This window comes from Triticum aestivum, chromosome 3D (assembly GCF_018294505.1).
Source record: "Triticum aestivum cultivar Chinese Spring chromosome 3D, IWGSC CS RefSeq v2.1, whole genome shotgun sequence".
Classification (NCBI taxonomy): Eukaryota; Viridiplantae; Streptophyta; class Magnoliopsida; order Poales; family Poaceae; genus Triticum; species Triticum aestivum.
This window is the reverse complement of record NC_057802.1, coordinates 447063678-447072526: the sequence shown is the minus strand read 5'-3', so window position 1 is coordinate 447072526 and position 8849 is coordinate 447063678. Positions and strand designations below refer to the sequence as shown.

The window sequence follows — 8849 nt, the reverse complement described above, 5'->3', positions numbered from 1 at the left end:
AATGGTTTCTGTAAATTACATGCCCCTAATTTCAAAGAAAAGAGCACTGGTTATTCACATTTAGTTTCATGGTTACATACCAGCATTCTCTAGTTGTTGAGAGTAAATCGGTCTTGCGTGCAGCCATTTGTTACTAATAGATTTTTGTTCCAAGCAATCGATGAGCAGCGATGACAAAAGAAACAAAACAGTACTACTTATTAATTAATGCCCGGAACAGGTCGTTGAGCAGCAGCCCATGTCACCCCTGTCCCTACGCACGTCAGATCAACATGCCTTTGCCATTTCTGCGAGCGCACAGTTTCTCCGGCCGGTCCACCATGGAGCGAGACCTGTATATAACCACGCCTACCAGACTCCATTCTCAGAACCAACCAACAGGGCGACCAAGCTCAATTATCTCATCCAGCCCGACTACTCAGCTACCGCCTCCCCAGTCTCCAGCTCCTTCAACCTTGCTCCATCCTTGATCGATACCTCTACATGGCGAAGGTTCACCCCAACATGGTGCCCGCGCCGGGAGCCGTCGACGAGGCGCCGTGCGCGCCGTCCAGCTCCACGGAGGAGCCGACGACGCTGACGGTGTGGCGCAAGTCGCTGCTGTTCGACTGCAAGGGGTTCACGGTGTTCGACGCCAAGGGCAACCTGGCCTACCGCGTCGACAGCTACGCCTCCGAGAGCGGCGACGAGGTCGTCCTCATGGACGCGGCCGGCCGCCCCGCCTTCACCGTCCGCCGGAAGCGGTTCAGCCTGCAGGGCGAGCAGTGGCTCGTCTTCTCCGGCGAGGAGACGCGGCGGCCCGTGTACACCGTCAGGCGCAGCGGCCGCGGCAAGACGTTGGCGCACGTGGCTGCGTGCGGGGGCGCCGGAGCCGGGCCGTCGTACGAGGTGGAGGGGTCCTACGCGCGGCGGAGCTGCGTGGTGTACGACGGCGAGCGGCGCGCGGTGGCGGAGATCAGGCCGAAGGAGGTGGTCGGGACTGACGTTTTCCGCCTGGTGGTGCAGCCCGGCGTTGGCGTGTCGCTCGCCATGGCCGTGGTGGTGGCGCTCGAGCAGATGTTCGCCAGGCCGTCGCTCCTCAGGAGCTGGTCCACCATAGATTAGTGAATTTATTTGTTATACATCTCGATTTAGTCAAGCTAGTCTCTTTTTTTACCCCTTGCACTAAGTTTGGGGGGTTGGGTTGGAGTGTCAATTGTGATAGCGAGAGTCATTCGCTCGATGTGTGTGGGCATCAAAGCAAGTCGATCTGTTCGAGGATGCCCCCCAAAATTATGAGGTTTTTCTTGGCCCATGGAAGCCTTGCCTCCTCCTACTGTGTTTTTGTCGGTGTGTATATTCTTTGAATTCTTGAAGAAGGGTGTAGATGTAAATAGTCAAAAAGAATATGAAAAATAATAAACAGTTCTTTTGTATACGGTTCTCAGCTTGCCAACCTCGAGATAACATCTTGTCTTCTACAGTGTTGTCTTGATCTTCAATGCGTATTTGGTGGCTTGCAAATTTCTGGTATATTTGATTCTCGAGCAAAAGGATCGCCCAGATCACCAGAGACAGAGAGATCTAGACATGGACACCCTCTCGTCTTTTTTCCGCTTACCATCGAGCAGATAACTACTCATTATAGTTTTTCGGACCAACGAGCTTGGCGGTTCAGGTTTTCATCAGTCGGACCGTTAGTTCATCACGTTTGATTCAAGGTACAATTTTCTTTTGCATAAAATATAGCTCGGATAGAAATATTTGTTTAATAAAGACAACAAACAAGCTTAGCTCAGTTGGCTATTGGGCCGGGTTTAAGCCCCTTGACCTCTAACCCGTATGACCTGGGTTCGATTCTCTTGAGAAGCACGTGATTACAAAATGGTCCAATTAGCTTGAAAAATCATCGAGACAAGACCTCCATCGCATTATGTCGTGGACTTTACCCTGGGACACCACTACCTCCCCTATAGCAACATGGCTGGAAGGAATAAACATGGTCGCCTTTAGACCAGAAAGAACAATGACTCGTGGAAGAAGGCCAACAACCGATAAGTGATGTAGCCCTTTCAGATCCACCACCGATGAAGCTCACAACCCCAATGCGCATCATCTCCTGGCCTCGGCCGCTTCTTCTCCATCTTATGCATGTAAGCCGCGGCTGAAGACGATGATCCCTTTTTCAGATCACATAGTGAAGCCACCCTTGCCAGAAGCCATAAGCCGATGACGCAAGGCAGCGACAAAGCATGCCGCTGCAAAATCTTCCACCATGTCTCCCTCCGCAGCGACTGGCTACTAGGAACGAGGAAAAGAGAAGCTGGCCAACAACATGCATTGCCGCCAACGAAATGACACCACATCTGCCCCATCCCCTTGCCTCGGTAAATGGAGGATCTAGGGATGGCGACGACAGTGACCACGAGGTGCTGCTCGCAAGCAGACATGGCTGAGCACCTGCTGGCTTCTCGCACGACAATGACATAAGGCCACACGCCAGCACAAGGCTGACAACCTGTAAGGGCATATTTATCCCAATGCTTTTGCGGACTAATCGTGTGCATTGGGTATTTCAAACATATCTTGACTAGGCACAAGACGATTTGGTGCCCCTCGAAGACTATTGAAGACGGCGTTTCTCTATATTTCTTTTCGGTGGATTTGAGTCGTAGGAAAGCCATACTATTAAGAGGGGGTCCGCTTTGGAAAGGTTTGGGTGGAATCATCACGTACATGTTACTCCTTTTGCACCCCCTTTCCTTTGGCTCTTTGGAGCATCCTCCGTCTCCCCGTGTCTTTGCAAAATGAAGGACTTCTAGTGTTGCTGTTCTGAGGCACGCGGTAGTACTGCTCTTCGGAGCGGTAGTACCGCGGGGCCTTGTGGTAGTACCGGCCGTAGGCGCGGTAGTACCGCAGGCACTCACGATAGTACCGCTCCTTGGAAGCGGTAGTACCGTGGCTTCTGGCCAGGCTCAGCCGCTCGAGCGGTTGTAGGGGCGGATGTAATTTTTTACATCCGCGCCCTACGCGGTAGTACCGCCCCATGGGTGTGGTAGTACCATGAGCCCTGGCCTCGCAGCATCATGAGCGGATGTAGGGGCGGATGTAATTTTTTACATCCGCGCCCTACGCGGTAGTACCGCTCCAGGCTTGCGGTACTACCGTGTCAGATTTTTGCACAGATCCCAACTCAGCGGAAGTTGCAACGGATGTATTTTTATATGTCCGTGCCTTCCCAAATCTGGACTATCCCCGCCTTGCGGTAGTACCGCAAGGGGGAGCGGTAGTACCGCGCCAGCGGTTCTACCGCCCTCTGCTTCATCGCATCAGGGCTACTTTGGAGTCTGCTGCATGGGCGGTAGTACCACAATGTCTTGCGGTAGTACCGTGTGCCCTAGCGGTAGTACCGCGTCTCCGGTGCGGTAGTACCGCGCTTCGCAGGCTGAGTTGGTGGATAACGGTTGGATTTGTTCTTCCACTATATAAAGGGAGTCTTCTTCTCCGAGTTGACTACCTCTTCCACCCCCAAGCTCCATTGTTGCTTCAAGCTCCATTTTCGCCTGATCTCTCTCCCTAGCCAATCAAACTTGTTGATTCTTTAGGGATTGGTTGAGAAGACCTCGATCTACACTTCCACCAAGAGAAATTTGATTCCCCTCACTAATCCTTTGCGGATCTTGTTACTCTAGGGTGTTTGAGCACCCTAGACAGTTGACGTCACAGCGGAGCCACATTCCATTGTGGTGAAGCTTCGTGGTGTCGTTCGGAGCCTTCAATTTAGTTGTGGAGATTGCCCCAACCTTGTTTGTAAAGGTCCGGTTGCCGCCTCCAAGGGCACCAATAGTGGAATCACGTCATCTCGCATTGTGTGAGGGTGTGAGGAGAATATAGTGGCCCTAGTGGCTTCTTGGGGAGCATTGTGCCTCCACACCGCTCCAACGGAGACGTACTTTCCCTCAAAAGGAAGGAACTTCGGTAACACATCCTCGTCTTCACCGGCTCCACTCTTGGTAATCTCGTGCCTTTACTTGTGCAAGCTTATATGTGTCATATTCCTTGCTTGCTTGTGTGCTTGTTGTTGTTGCATCATATAGGTTGCTCACCTAGTTGCATATCTAGACAACCTACTTTGATGCAAAGTATAAATTGGTAAAGAAAAGCTAAAAATTGTTAGTTGCCTATTGACCCCCTCTAGTCAACTATATCGATCCTTTCAATTGGTATCAGAGCAAGGTTTCTTTATTAAGGACTTTGCCGTCCGAAGAGTATGGTTGACACCATAGACGGTGTGGAGGAGCACTCCGGTGTGAATCCGGTCTCGTCTACGGCCGATGGGGGAACCACAGTCTCTCATGAGGAATTCAATGTGGCTTTGGACACATTGAAAACCTCCATGACGACCGAGGTTGAAAGCATGTTTAATAAATTCTTAGAAGGGCTTAAACTATCTACCACACCGATGAAAGTGGGTGATCCCACTAACAAGGTGACGGATGCTAATTCCGACAAGGGGGAAGCTACTAGTGAAAAGGCTCCTTCTTCCAGTGGTAAAAATGGCAACGACATCTTTGCCCATGTGGAACCTCCACTTATTTATGGTGGACCGATTCCTTCCACCCATTTGAATCATGCCGGTCCTCCCCCCTAAGATTGTGAAAAATGAAGACTTTGATTCTTGGGTTTATCGCTTTAAGCGTCATTTAAACCATGTTAATACTAATCTTTGGAGAATCATTGAAGACGGTTTTTATCCGCATGACCGAAGCAACTTCACCCCTAGAGAAGCCGCGGATAATCAATTCAATGAGAATGCTCTCTTCATCATCCAAGATGCAATTCCACCCGAAGATCTTGCTCATCTTCGGCCCTTCACCGTGGCCAAGGATGCATGGCGCCATGTGGTTTCCCTCTACAGGGGAAGCGCAAGCATTCAACACTCCAACTATGAAGTGGTGCAAGATGAAGCCGATGAGTTTGCAATGAAAGAAGATGAAGAACCTCGCGAGCTTTACCGGAGATTAACTACTCTCGCGGTCTCACTCCGAGATCATGGGAGCAAGGATACGGATGACAATTGGATCAAGCGCAAATTCCTCAAGGCCATGATGCCCTACCACAAGGCCATGTCCTCCGTCATTCGTCAAAGGCCGGATTTTCACACTTTGTCCTCAAGTGAAGTGTTGGATGAGTTTGTGGCTATGAGTATCTTGGACAAGACCGCCGACAATGCGGTGTTACATTCTCAAAGAGCAAAGAAGCCCAATCTTGCCTTGAAGGCCAAGGTTAGTGTGGAAGAAGAGGATGAAGAGGAAGAAGAGGAGAGCAATCTCAAAGATACAAAGTATGCTTATCATGAACACATGGCTCTTGCTTCAAGGCAATTTTGGAGCAAAAAGAACACAAGGCCCAAATTCAACAAGAACAACTCAAGTGGCGCGAAGGGCAAGCAACGAGTGAGGACGTGCTATAATTGTGGCAATGTAAGCCACTTTGTTGCGGAATGCCCTTATGAGAAGAGGGAAGACAATGGTGGCAAGCTCATCGACAAGGCCAAGTCCTTCCCCAACAAGAGCAACTTCACCAAGAAGACTCCTCCCAAGGGGTTGGTGGCACAAGAAGAGTATAATGAGGATGATGATGATGAAGACGGTGAGTCGGTTGCCATGGCCTCCGTTGCCATCGCGACAACTCCACGGGTGTCTCTCTTCGACTCACCCAATGAGAACATCACCGCCAAATGCCTCATGGCTAAAGCCACCAACAAGGTAACCCCCAACATCAAAACTACCATCATTAATAATCCTTGTTTGACGGATTGCATTGATGAACATGAGGGTCTAATGTGGAGGAAAATGAATTTGAGTCCTTTATGAGTAAACTCAAGGGTAAATCCAAGAAGCACTTCGTTGCTCTCTTGGAACAACTTGGTGAAGCCAATGACATGATCGAGGCTCACAAAGATACTATCTATAAGATGGAAGGGCATAGTCGTGACTATGCCGATGAGATTTCGGATCTTTCCAATGCCCTTGAGGAAGAGCGAGGTCTTCGTTTGGCTCTTGAGGAGTCATATAACGATGACCACGCTAAATTAAAGAAAGATCTTGAACATGCTCTTGTTGTATCTCGTGTGCTAAACTCCGAGAAAGCCAAGCTTGGGGTTGATCTCGCTAGACTCAAAGAGGAGTTTGGTTTACTTGACAAGGCTCACAAGGCCTTGAAGTATGCTCATGCTAGCCTCAAAGATTCTCATGATCAACTCCAAGTAAAGCTAACCAAAGAGAAAGCCACCTTTACTCATATGGCCTTAATTGATAATGCAAATGCTACTAACCCGTGTTGTGAGCATGTGCATCTTGTTGAGGAGAATGCAAAGTTGAAGGAGCAACTTGAGAAAGGCCTTGTGTCGTGCATATAAGGTGATAACAACTTCAACGATCTTTTGAGCAATCAAAAAGAAGTTGTGGCCAAGGAAGGGATTGGGTTCACACCCAAATCCAAGAAGAAGAAGAATGACAAGGCCAAACAACCTCCCCCTCTCAAGCAAACCTTTGTGAAGGAGGGAGAGGGTGCCTCTAAGGAGAAGAAGAACAATGTGAAGGGTAGTGATCCCAAGAAGGGCAATGCTACCCCTCCCAACGAAGCCGGCGACTTCAACCCTTCTTATGTGTTATGCCGTGCTAGTGATGGACATGTGTATGCCAAATTTGTTGGTTCTCCTTATGAGTACATTGAATTGTCTATTTGGGTTCCTAAGACCCTTGTTACTAACATCAAAGGACCCATTACAAAATGGGTACCTAAAACCAAGCATTGATCTCTTGTAGGAGTTTGCTTCCGGTGGGGGATCATGGTTGCTCGATAGTGGAGCCACTAATCATATGACCGGAAGCAAGGACTTGGTGGTGGACGTACACAAGATTCCATCTATGCCCACCAATGTCGAGTGGGGTGATGCCTCGTCCTCTAAGGTATTGGGACTTGGCAAGGTTGTCATTTCTCATGATCGAGAAGGTCATGTTTGTTGAGTCCCTTGCATACAATTTACTTTTCGTTCGTCAACTTGCACTCATGGGCTTTGCCACTTTATTTGATATTAATACCGTGGCCCTCTTGTGGAGCAAGACTCTTAAAGTAGCCTTTGTTGGGCATGTCGAGAACGGTCTTTATGTGATTAACTTTTCGGAGCGACCCACTAAGACCGCGATATGCCTAATGGCTAAAGTTGACGTGGGATGGCTTTGGCATCGCCGTTTAGCCCATGTCAATATGAGATATTTGCAAAGTCTTCTCAAGGGGGACCATGTCCGTGGATAGACAAATGTTAGTTTTGCTAAAGATCATGCTTGCAGTGCTTGTATCGAAGGAAAGCTACATGAAAAGGCTCACCCTCCCACGACTATCATTTACTCGAAGAGGCCTTTGGAGCTCCTTCACTTGGATCTCTTTGGGCCTCCATCCTTTGATAGTCTTGGGGGTAGAAAGTATTGCTTGGTGATTGTGGATGATTATTCAAGATACACTTGTGTATATTTCTTCAAGAGGAAGAGCGAGACCCAACAAACCGTCATTGACTTTGCGAATGAAGCTCAACGTCAACACAATGCAAAGATCTTGACAATAAGAAGCAACAACGACACCGAGTTCAAGAACTACACCTTGGATGAGTTTCTTAGTGATGAGGGAATCAAGCATCAATATTCCACACCGTACACCCCTCAACAAAATGGTGTTACGGAGAGGAAGAACCAGACGTTGATGGATGCGGCAAGGACCATGATGGCGGAGTTCAAGTCTCCATACAACTTTTGGGCCGAAGCCATCAACACCGCATGTCATGCATCCAATTGGCTGTATCTCCGCAAAGGCTTGAACAAAACTCCATATGAGACTCTCACCGGTAACAAGCCCAACCTCAAGTACTTTCGGGTGTTCAGGTGTAAGTGTTTCATTCTCAAGAAAGGTGTTCGTTTGTCTAAATTTGAGGCTAGAGCTCATGAGGGCATATTTGTTGGTTATGCTATAAACTCTCATGTTTACCGTGTCCTCAGTAAGTCCACGGGACTTATTGAGGAGACATGTAACGTGGAGTTTGATGAGAATAACGGCTCCCAAGTAGAGCAAAGTGGTACTTGTGATGTAGGTGATGAAATTCCTCCCCAAGCCATAAGAAGAATGGGTGTTGGTCATATCCTACCCATCGAGGAACCCCTTGTGGCCGAAGGAGAAGGATAATGTTCCACTCAAGTGGAACCATCACCAACCCAAGACCCACACGCTTCCGAAGAACAAAGTGAAGGCCCTCAACCAAATGAACAAGATCAAGGGCAAGATCAACCTCAAGATGGTGGTGTACCACCAAGTGATTCTCAAGGTCAAGTTCGCCCCTCCGAGCAAGCTCAAGACGACGCTCAAGATGATCAAGTTTCCGCTCCTCGACTCACCCCCAAGGAGGAATTGGAGTATCGTGCCGCCAAGATTGCATCCAAGCTCTCTACCAAGGGACATCTAATGAAGAATGTGCTTGGAAGCATTCAAAAGGGGGTAAGCACTCGTAGACAATTGGCAAACTATTCTGAACATCACGTGCTTGTCTCTTGTGTTGAACCCCAAAAGGTATATGAGGCGCTCGAAGATCTGGATTGGCTCAATGCCATGCATGAAGAACTCAACAACTTCGAGTAAAACAAGGTGTGGAGATTGGTGACAAGGCCAACGGGGAACCACAATGTTATTGGGACCAAGTGGATATTCAAGAACAAGCAAGATGCTCATGGGACCATCGTTCGCAACAAGGCAAGATTGGTAGCACAAGGCTACTCCCAAGTCGAGGGTATCAACTACGGTGAAACATTTTCTCCCGTTGC

At 48.8% G+C, this 8849-nt stretch overlaps 1 pseudogene; it reads left to right on the top strand.

Moving 5' to 3' along the window:
• Positions 1–272: 272 nt before the first annotated feature.
• Positions 273–1417, top strand: LOC123074907 (protein LURP-one-related 8-like; annotated as a pseudogene).
• Positions 1418–8849: the final 7432 nt, after the last annotated feature.